At 39.2% G+C, this 11,606-nt stretch overlaps 1 protein-coding gene and 1 long non-coding RNA gene across 4 annotated transcripts in view; both read left to right on the plus strand.

Annotated features, from left to right (window-relative positions):
- Positions 1-11,606, plus strand: part of LOC113010996 (protein NLRC3-like) — a 309,661-nt gene that overhangs the window by 123,870 nt on the left and 174,185 nt on the right. The gene's annotated exons all lie outside the window — the stretch shown is intronic.
- LOC113011044 (uncharacterized) lies at positions 1,171-1,642 on the plus strand. Its single transcript, XR_003270437.1, has 2 exons — positions 1,171-1,216; positions 1,557-1,642. It is a non-coding gene; the product is annotated as an uncharacterized LOC113011044 (long non-coding RNA).

An 11,606-nucleotide genomic window follows, 5' to 3' on the forward strand; every position in this document is an offset into this window, starting at 1 on the left:
TCAGTTTAATGTCAGTTTAAACACAAAGAACAAGTTGAGCTTTATTAAGACTCGAGGGGAGTAACAATGATCATTGTTCTGACAGCATTTTGAGTGGGAACAGTTCAAAGTTATTTACTGATTGAAACAAGCTGAATGTTTCTGTGACGATGAAGAAGATCAGCAGCTCAGCTGATCAATGAATTGACATCTATCAGTCGTTTCATGAGATCAAGTCATCAGCAGACATTTGTTTTAACTGTGTGATAAATGTCAGAACGTCAGGGCTCTGCTTTAGTCACTACTTGATGATCATTGGCTCATTGTTGAATCCAGTGGCCCAGTCTGACCTCTGACCCCTTGCTGCATGTCTTCTGTGTTATCTCCACTTTCATGTCTGATCTTCTGCTGTATCGTCCAAAATAAACATCTGAATCATTTCCAACACGTCAGCAGATCTTTAGTTTGGGCAGTACAGTACAAAATAACACATATTGTACTATACTGCCCACTTCCTGATCTTATTGGATCTGTGTGTGAGGTTGGTGAAGGAAACACATGTTTACTGAGTGAATCGCTGCCATTAGGAACTAGTTTTTCATATCACAGCCTAGAAATCACACAGGACCATTTCTGCAAGTATAAATTGGAGGAAAATAATTGTATAGTTTGTGCGTGTGAAGTAGTCAGACTCGAACGTCAAGGAAGGTGGTAGGGAAGCAGACATTCCAGATTTCCAAGGTGAGCAACTTATTTACAGTGAAGTTAATTTAATGTAACTTAACAAAACTTCCTCCCCAAATAAACTCTATTAACAAACCTCAACATAACATGGATCTGGTGACACAGCTCACCTCTCCTCTCTCTCCTGCATCTGATAGAGACTTGCTTTAAATAGGGCCACCAATTTCCCTCCAATTGCCCAGCCAGTACCGCTCACTCAACTGAGGGATCTAAAACGCTACACAGATTATCCAAAAAACACAAAACCTCTACACACTTCTAACATGCACATTTACACAACTAAATGGCAGTATTAACGAAAGGAAAAACATTCAACAAATCCCTTTAAACCTTAACACAAACAAAAGGAAGCATCTCTATGGAAAAAGAAACCCCTCCACTTTGTTTGACCAGCTGATGTCATATGTGACATCATCAGGACTTTAAAATGAGGAAATCCCAGGCGGGCGTTTCCCCACACCTGACCCTTAGGACGACTGAAAAGACAAACAAAGTAAGTATGAACAAATGACTTAATCTGTAACATAATAAAATATAAAGAAACATAACTTAGTATTTGTCTTAATTTGCAGAATGTTTGATTTGCCGGCAACAGAACGCTTACACAAACAAACCCAGGATAGTGAGTGAAGCAATGTTACTTGACAAATAGCAAATCATAGCAAATACATAGAAACAGAATAATGTGTACAATGTGGAAGAAAAGGTAAACACATATGGGACAAATGGAGAGCATTGCAACTGCTCCTCCACTTTGTCACAGTGCGACTGTTGTTTGTAAATGAAAACGTATCCCAACTACATGTGCTGCTGACCTTTGACCTTTTCTTTAGGTGCACAGAGGCCAGAGGAGTCTGTGGAAACATCCAGAACTGAGGCAGTGCTACAGATGTCTTCAAATAAAGTGGTGTATTATCCATGGATGCGTTCCTGTTTAGACCTGCTGGCTGTCAATGGGCTTCATTCCATTTCAGACTGCCGGTGGTCGGCTGGAATCTAAACTCAACATGGCTCCTGTGTTAGAAGAGCCTCTGATTTTAAAATATGCACATTGAATAGTTTCTTTCCAGCACTATGGAGCTACCAGCCCAGTATATGTAGCCCACAGTAGATGGAGTTTTCAAGCTGGACTGACAAACATCAGGACTCATGTGATCCCTACATGTGGACCTTTCACAGATGGATCCAAGTGCAGATTCAACTCTGCATTACATTTGACTTCAGCTGTTACACACTTTCATTTTCTAGCTGTGTCACTTCCTGCTTTTTGGATCAGATAGTTTATCCATGTCCACAAATGTTTGGCTGCATATTTTTATCATCTATATTTTCCAGTCTTCATGCAGCCGATATTTCATGTGAACTCCAATCTGACACCTGCCATCACGTTTTCAGGGTTAGTTCAGTGTTGGAAATGTAGGACAAACAGCAGCACATGTTCTCTCATTGAGGCTGTGGTCAGCTACAGGTACCTTGGTGTTCATCTGAACAATAGACTGGACTGGACTCATAACTCAGACGCCCTCTACAGGAAAGGGCAGAGCAGGCTGTACTTGCTGCGGAGACTCAGGTCATTTGGAGTGGAGGGCCCACTCCTGAAGACCTTCTATGACTCTGTGGTGGCTTCTGCTATCTTTTATGGTGTGGTCTGCTGGGGCGGCAGCATCTCTGCTGGGGACAGGAAGAGACTGAACAGGGTGATCCGAAGGGCCAGCTCTGTTCTAGGATGCCCTCTGGACCCAGTGGAGGTGGTGAGTGACAGGAGAACGGCAGCTAAGCTGTCATCCCTGTTGGACAACATCTCCCACCCCATGCAGCAGACTGTGACAGCACTGAGCAGCTCCTTCAGTGGGAGACTGCGGCACCCACGGTGTGGGACAGAGAGATTTCGCAGGTCTTTCCTCCCCACTGCTGTCAAAAAAAAAGGAGGGAAATCTGGTTTTTTGACTCAGCTACACTTTGGCAAATGGCCAATGGTTCCACAGCTGTTCTTGTTCACAGCATCATCCAGTTAGAGAGGAAACTGTATAATGCAATGATGATGTTCCAGCGTCATGTTGTTGCTCCTCCTCCACATGCTTACCTGCCACAGTTTAACTCCGCCTCTCAGACAGTCATGTCACCTGATCTGCATGTTTTGTTGTACGATGACATCATCTTGAAGTTGAAGAGGAGGGCGAGAAAAACTAGTTTTGTCCTGCAGATGGCGATCTTGCACCGTGTTCAGAGAGCCGACACTTTGATGATGCTGGTCTACTCAACTTACTTTTAGCCTGGGTTGGACTCTATATGAGCTGCTTCCACTCTGGTTTCACTGTTAAATACACTTGTTTGATTTCACGTGTAAAAGTTGGAAAATAAATATTAAATTATTTGTAGGTACATTTTTTGCTTCATTTGAGGAATGAACTGTTAAGGTGAATAAATGAATCAGGTTAAAATAGTGGTGCTTTAAACCACTGCAGATGTATAATGTAATTTAACATGTTGATAATGGTTGTAGTGTGCTTGTAATGTAAATGTGGTCTGATTAAATGTGACATTAATGGTGACGCTGCATAAACCTGATAAAACAGTTCTATTAGTGGGTCTGTGTGATCAGCATCAGTGGGTGAAGGTGAGGCCTTGACTAGTAGAACGTCATGTTGGTGACAACACATGAGCCAACATCAGACTCCGAGCGCTACGATGCTCAAGATCAGAAGATCCAGTGTGACATCATGCGTTATGTGGAGCAGGGAAATTATTTTACTGCTATTGTTAAATAATTGTCATCAGTACCATTGCATTAAAAATATAAGCTGCAGCATTTATATTGCGTTTAGAGGTTTAAACAGTGTTTTTCAGAAAGTAACAGGACAGGAAACAGGCTTGCAGAGAAATTGCAGAAGTGAAACCAGGAAGTTATTTTGAGCAGCAGTATGATCGTTGCTTTAACAATGTAACAGATAGCTTTAAGAAGGCCTTAAGATGTTATGCATACAGTTATTATGTTGACCTTGTATTTCAGATGCAGTTATAACTATTTTATACACATTGCATATCTGTGCTTATTTGAGTTGATGTTCAGGTTCTTTAAAGGTTTGAAGCTTCACTGACGCGACTGTTCAGGTGATACATGTTGAGGGAAAACTAGAACATAGAAGGAATTGCAATACATGCTTACAATACATTTATATCAGGTCATTTTTATATTAAACTTTTAGTAGAGGTTCTTGGTTAAAACATTTATTTAGTAGAAGACATACACATAGTCTCAGTTAGGTTGTAACACATAAGGATGAGCCTCTGGTCTGGTGAAAGGTCAGAAGTACAACAGGTGAATTGGGAAAGAGCATTTAAGGACAAGAGACAGTTAGTAGGTGAAGAGGTGACACAAAGAGCATGTGAGGTCAACACACACACACATGAGTTAAATTTATTTAGAGGAGAGAGAGATTAGCATGTCTGGTTGTAACTGCAAAAGTGTCTCGGTAAAAGAGGAACCGTCCTTGTCTTCTCGGCGAGAAAGAGGAACTGAAAGATTGACCGGAGGAATCGGCCATGAAAATAGAAGATGATGTTCTTTTGAACTGTGTAAAAGTCAGTGTTGTTTTGATATTGACGTATGTATATATCCTGTCTGTGACGCATGAAGGGGCGTCAGTAAATTTAAGCCCTGATGGTATAAAATATCTGTTTATGCTTTGATTAAGTTGAAGATCACTTGCTGTCTGCGTACAGAGTGTTCTTCCCACATGTGTATTCATTAAAAAATCAACTGTTTGACCAAGAGCTTCTGGACCAATGGTGGTTTGTACTCTCCTTCCCAAATTTTTGAACCTTAACATTTTGGGGGCTTCGTCTGGTGGTTGAGGAGGAGAATTTGGGGTGTAGACGGTGATGTATTCGGTGGTCCGTTGTGGTCAGACAGGCAGGCGTGACCCGGCAACTAAACTGAGGGGACAGGCGCCTTTAAAAAGAGGTAGGCACAGGCCTGTTGATTTTATCCGAAGTGTGCTGAATTGGATGATAAAATTAAATGTCTATTCAGTAAAAGTTGCCGGTAAATGTCTGCTTTGATTTTGATGAAAAATCTCATGAGTTGAAGCAGTTAGAGTTCTGCTAAGAAGAAATGAAAGCAGTTAGAGTCTGCCAAAGCAGTTTGAGTCTGCTAGGAAAAGTTTAAATACTGGGTTGAAGTCCCAAAGAAATTGAGTTAGAGTCTCAAGTAGTTTGGTAGGGAATTTGGTCATTTTGTGGGTTTAAGTCCCGGTTGGTCATTAGGTCAGACCTTTGTTGGTCATTTTGTGGGTTAGAGTCCCCATTGTCCATCAGGGTCGATCTGCCTCAGTCATACACTTGTGTTGGGTGTTGATTGTTGTTTCAAAGTATTATAAATTATTCTAGAACGGCAGTTAGAGTCTGCTAGGAAGCGCAGAGCCCGGAGGTTACGCTCCCTCCTTGTCGTGGACGCGCGACATTGACCTGTCGGCGAACAGGGTTAGTTCAGTTTGGCTTAACTGTGGGGTACAGGGGCATCCTGGAATGAAGCTAGGAGTTAGAGTCTCCTTACCGTTTGGAACGGTATCTGCGCTTTTTTGGTTAGAAGGAGTTGGACTTCGGGCGTGTAACTTTAACTTAAAACTTCAGGGTAAGCCTTGGCTGTGAAACGCCAAAAATAGAGCTTCAGGCAAAGTTTGGGTTGGTTGATGCTTTTAAATTGAGTTGTTAGGGATTTTAGAGATGAGGCCAGAAACAGTTAGAGTCTGATACTGGTTAATTGATCGCAAAAAACTCAGGGAGTTTATCGGTTGGACCGTTATGTTAAATTTGTCGAAATTCGGTAGGTGTTAAAAGGCCTAAAATCTGTGTAGTTGTAAATATAAGACGTCTTTGTAAATATAAGAGATCTCTGTGTGAGATCTGCTGCTGCTATTTTTAGACGGTGTGTGTGAGTGTGAAGATGCAAATTAGTAAGCAGTGAACTGTTTAAGCCACAGTTGGTTTTAAAAAATGCTGCTGCAAACATTGTTGAAGGTGTGTTTAAAATGCCATTTATGTTCATTACAGGTCTCTCCAGCAATAGTTGCTGGTGTGTTTTATTTTTTCAATTTCTTGTGTGTGCGGTGAGAAGTAATGGAGGTTTCAATTTTTTGTTTGTTTTTGTTGACTTGCTCTTTTTTTGATTATGACAAGCATGTCTAAAATACTCTTAGGAAAGCGTGTTTTGAGTTATATTCCTCAACTCTGGTCACAGTTTAGGTGTGTGAGGGCGGCGACTAGAAGGTTTTGAATGATGAATAAAGGTGTGAGAGGTATTTCTTTGGTGATGTAAAGTAGGATGTTTTAAAGTTTGAAAGTGTTTTTAATTTAAGAGATGCATGAGTGATGTTATAAGAGTTTGAGTTTCTTTTTCTTTCAGTTCAAAAACGCATAAGTACATACACTTGGTACACCCGTTTACTCTTTGGCTTTATTAAAACAGATGGTGTATTTGAGTTTGAATTTCAGTAATTGTATGTTGATATGGCAATTTAGTTTATGTTAGGTAAAGGAGATGTCCATCTCTGCGTTTGGTACTGAGTGAAAGTGAGCACGTTGAAGATTGTGATGTGAATGCTGACAAATGCAAAGACTTTAGTTTATTTAAAAGGCAGTGTGTGTGAGAGGATTATGAAATCATTGTGTGAATGATGCTACATTTTAGATCAAAAGTTAGCAGAATTACAGAGGGTTTGTAGATTGTGAATACAAAATGAGTTTGATTAGCCTGCAGAAACAGAAAAGCAGCTTGAGCCGCTCTGAGAAGCTGCGTGCTGTGTGTGTGACAGGAAGTTACATGCCCATAAAAGGAAGTCTGAGAGAGAAGTGTGTGCGTAGGCAAACTGCAGATTGTGTGCGTGAAATAAGGGTGTATTGTTTACATGAAGATTTAGTAGAACTAAAGTAGAACGTTATAAACAAACAGATAAAAAAGTAAAATGAAGAGAGAAAATAACTGACAATTACATTAATGAATAGAAAACACACATACACAAAGTGCCATATGTGAAATTATTCTAGGAAAGAATTAGAAGTGGGATAGTTTAAGATAAGATGCAATGAAGGAAGCAGCTTTCACTCCTTTAGTTTCCAGAGCCAGTGTGTTCCCTCCCCTGCCCACTTGGCCCCCGTATCAGGCGAGTATGGAAGGCTGGTAGCCCATGACGGGTAAGATCCCACCTCAAAACCCTGGGACAACCTAAGGCAGGCACAGTCACGATTATTCGCCTCAGTCCCTGTGAGCTTAGAACTCACGGGTGAGATGAAGTGAAGAAGATGGGACCTCAAGGGGTAAAGCCGCTGGGCTAAGGCGGAGGTGGAAAGTGGCAAGTGGAGCCCTACCTTCTGGCTGAGGACAAGGAATGCTAACGCTGCTATTTCAGGTGGGAAATCAGAATGTGGATTAGCAAATTTGGGAAGGAGAAAATTGACTGTTTAAAGGCAAATTTATGAAGGAGTCTGACACACTGCAGAAGCAACATATGCAAATTGACATACACAAACATAAAATACACTTGAGTTTGAAGCTGAGGAAAGTGAGTTATGAAAAACAAAAAAGTGATTAAAGTAGTTTTAAAAATAAAGAATGACTTAGGGGTGCTCTAGGACTAAGTGATCAACAGTAGTGATCACTGTAGAAAAAAAATAAAATAATTTAATAAGGAGATAATGTTTAAACATATGTTTCTCTTGTTGTGGCAACTTCTTGAGAGATGACTCAGTATGCAAATTAGCTGGAGTGAGTGGTGACGAAGAAACTTCCTGTGTGTGTGTGACTGTGACTTTCAGGAAGAGGAAGCATAGCAGAGACGAGAAGTGCAGATTGGGGTAGGGAATTTATAGTTTAGTGATTATATGATGTCGTAAGGGGGTCTTATGCTGAATTTAAGTATGTTAAAGGGGGTGATTTTTGTGTGCAAACTGTGTGGTTTTAACAAGACTTTCGGTGTATTGAGGAGGTGAAATTATGTGGTGGCAAAACTTTTGTGTTTAAGGTTGTTGAGGTTGTTGTGGTGATGGGTTGATTCTGTCAGTTAGGTTTGGGTTGTTGTTGTTTTTGTTTTTAATAGAGGGAATTTTAGGAAACATGGAGATGTCTGAGAGGGGCCCATTATTTTGTAACAGTGCACTTAAAGAAAACCTGTCAGGTGATTTTGTTTTGTGTTTTGTGAGCTAATAATCAGCTCTATTTTTTCTCATTTTTGTTCTAAGCAGGCCTGCAACAGCGCTGACAAATTCTCGGGGAGAGCAAATATAAGGGGGGCTTTCCAGATTACAATTGGCTGAGGAGAGCTACGATCAAGGTCGTAAGTCCCTGTAAAAAGGATTTTATGCGAGTCAATCCAGCCCAAAAGCATAAAGAAATATTTTCCTATGGAAAATAAAAAATGACTGAGCTCATTTTGCTGAGGGTGGAGAATCTGATCGTGCGGGAGGCTCCACTATTAGCAAATATATGGTGTGACTGCATGTGAGTGAATGTGTTTGACCCGATGAAGGTGTGGATGAATTAATGTGGACAAACAATTGGCTTTTACCAGAGAAAATTTCTGTTTTGTTGACTGGGGTTAGATTATGGGATTATAGTATATTGATGGGAGAATGCCAAATGTTAAAGGGGAAACATTTTTGATGTAACTCGGTTACCATTAATTGGAGGAACACATGACAGATAATTGTTCTGTTTCAAGTTTATTTTTATGACATAGATTGGATCATGAGTGGGGAAAAACTGAGCATTTTAAGTTTGTATTGTGACACATGAAATGTGTCAAAATAAAGGGGGAATTTAGGGTTTAATAATTTAGGATCATTTTAGGACTTTTTGGGGTTTGTTGATCATTTGGGTATGGTAAAACTGAAACTGTTATTTTTAAGGTTAAAGGATTAAAGTGAACTGAATCCTGTTTAGAAGATACAATGCCGGTTTTTCAAAGCTGTGAATAAATCTTAGCGGGAAAATCGTAGAGGGAAAACTAGTGAGGGTTGAAGGAGGAGAACAGGTTTGATTTCTTTTAATTTCCAGAAGGAGTGGTTATAATGTAGGCTTACACATACAGATATTACATAGAAGGTATTTTTAGGATCAAGGGGAGAGTTTATAAATAGAAATGATTTTTATACATATTGCATTTTTTGATATGAGTTTTTGAAGGATTGCACACGCTTACAGACACAGAGTAAACACACATGACAGTATTGATTCCAGGCAAAAGGCCTCAAATTCATTTAGCTTTTAACTGAACTTAAAGAAGGACCAAAGAGGAAGGAAAGCATATATTTTGGTTAAGTCTGATAAATTAAGAATTAGAAGGTATTGTTACATTAAAAGGAGCAAAATTAAGTAAAAAGGCTATACCAAAAAACAGGTCATAACATAGGAAATGTGAGGTTTTAAAATGAAGTTAGTGTTAACACACAGGAGTTGTTTCAAGGCAGCATTTAGCTATGATGAAATGTATACAGGAGTAATTGCTTATATGCTTAAACTTAATTGATTAAAGTGGTTGTTTTCTTTTGGAGCTTTTAGTAGAATAGGCTGGTTCTAATGATTTTTTGTTAAAAAGGTGACTTAAGTTAGGGAGGAACTTGACAGGATGTTGATGATCAGATAAGGGAAAAATAGAGTTTTAAAGTAATGAGTAACGTTGAAGAATATATAAATACAAGTCAATAAGTTAAAGAAGATAATTAGGATCATGCTTTTGATTACAGAGTCCCAAATAGGATAAGTTAGGGAGATGCAGGAAAAGGTGTTTTGTTTCCTTTGCAGAAAATCTCGGCGGGGAATCCTGGAGGCCTGCTGAACCACCAGAGAGGGACCAAGAAAACCTAAGCTTACACATGGAATGTTCTCGAATGGGAGCTGGTGTTTATTACCGGATCAATTAGATGACATGAGGTTGTCTGATTTGCTGAGCGAGGACACAATGTATTGCGACCTCTGGTGTGCCAGAGGTCGAGAGAGGGAATGTGGAGCAGGGAAATTATTTTACTGCTATTGTTAAATAATTGTCATCAGTACCATTGCATTAAAAATATAAGCTGCAGCATTTATATTGCGTTTAGAGGTTTAAACAGTGTCTTTCAGAAAGTAACAGGACAGGAAACAGGCTTGCAGAGAAATTGCAGAAGTGAAACCAGGAAGTTATTTTGAGCAGCAGTATGATCGTTGCTTTAACAATGTAACAGATAGCTTTAAGAAGGCCTTAAGATGTTATGCATACAGTTATTATGTTGACCTTGTATTTCAGATGCAGTTATAACTATTTTATACACATTGCATATCTGTGCTTATTTGAGTTGATGTTCAGGTTCTTTAAAGGTTTGAAGCTTCACTGACGCGACTGTTCAGGTGATACATGTTGAGGGAAAACTAGAACATAGAAGGAATTGCAATACATGCTTACAATACATTTATATCAGGTCATTTTTATACTAAACTTTTAGTAGAGGTTCTTGGTTAAAACATTTATTTAGTAGAAGACATACACATAGTCTCAGTTAGGTTGTAACACATAAGGATGAGCCTCTGGTCTGGTGAAAGGTCAGAAGTACAACAGGTGAATTGGGAAAGAGCATTTAAGGACAAGAGACAGTTAGTAGGTGAAGAGGTGACACAAAGAGCATGTGAGGTCAACACACACACACATGAGTTAAATTTATTTAGAGGAGAGAGAGATTAGCATGTCTGGTTGTAACTGCAAAAGTGTCTCGGTAAAAGAGGAACCGTCCTTGTCTTCTCAGCAAGAAAGAGGAACTGAAAGGTTGACCGGAGGAATCGGCCATGAAAATAGAAGATGATGTTCTTTTGAACTGTGTAAAAGTCAGTGTTGTTTTGATATTGACGTATGTATATATCCTGTCTGTGACGCATGAAGGGGCGTCAGTAAATTTAAGCCCTGATGGTATAAAATATCTGTCTATGCTTTGATTAAGTTGAAGATCACTTGCTGTCTGCGTACAGAGTGTTCTTCCCACATGTGTTCATTAAAAATCAACTGTTTGACCAAGACCTTCTGGACCAATGGTGGTTTGTACTCTCCTTCCTCAATCTTTGAACCTTAACAGTTACCTGGCAACAGCAGCCCTCAGCCCATCTGACTTTATTGGAGGATATTTACACCAGCAACACTGTTTAGTTTTATATGACGGATCAACAACATGCTGTGATGTCCAGTTCATCTGTAATAGATACTGGATCTAATCAGTCAGCAGATATTTGATCACCTTATTTATAACTACACTAGAAACAAATACAACTGTGTTGGTGATTCATGCAAACTTGCATATCAGCCTTTTAAGGTTTTGTAGTATTGAGAACAAAGAGGTTGTGTTAGGGCTGAAAAGCCTGACTTGTTCTCCTCTGCAGGTCATCAAATGCACCACAGAAGTTTGTATTTGCAGAAGCCTGTATATGTTTGATGGCTTTATTATTCTCTGTTCAAAGACAATAAATGTGGAAAATGTCTCATGTAGTATCAGCTTCATTTAAAAATGACTGCAAACATTTAGATAAGATAAGATAAGATAAGATAACCTTTATTAGTCCCACACGTGGGAAATTTGTTTTGTCACAGCAGGAAGTGGACAGTGCAAAAGTTATGAAGCAAAAATTAGAATACGATAAGAATAAATACAGTACACAGCTGTACAGAATAGAATAAAATAATATACTATATACAGTAGAATAAAATAGAATAAAAATATACAATAAGATAAAAATAGAATACAAATGCTATATACAACTGAGTAAAAATACAACGATGCCAGAAAAGATTATTGCACTTAGTGTTATTGCACATGTGTGGATGTGTGTGTTTTTTCAGGTAAAGTCTTTGTTGTGGAGTCTGACAGCA

The sequence above is a fragment of the Astatotilapia calliptera genome, chromosome 18, assembly GCF_900246225.1.
Source record: "Astatotilapia calliptera chromosome 18, fAstCal1.2, whole genome shotgun sequence".
Taxonomy (NCBI): Eukaryota; Metazoa; Chordata; class Actinopteri; order Cichliformes; family Cichlidae; genus Astatotilapia; species Astatotilapia calliptera.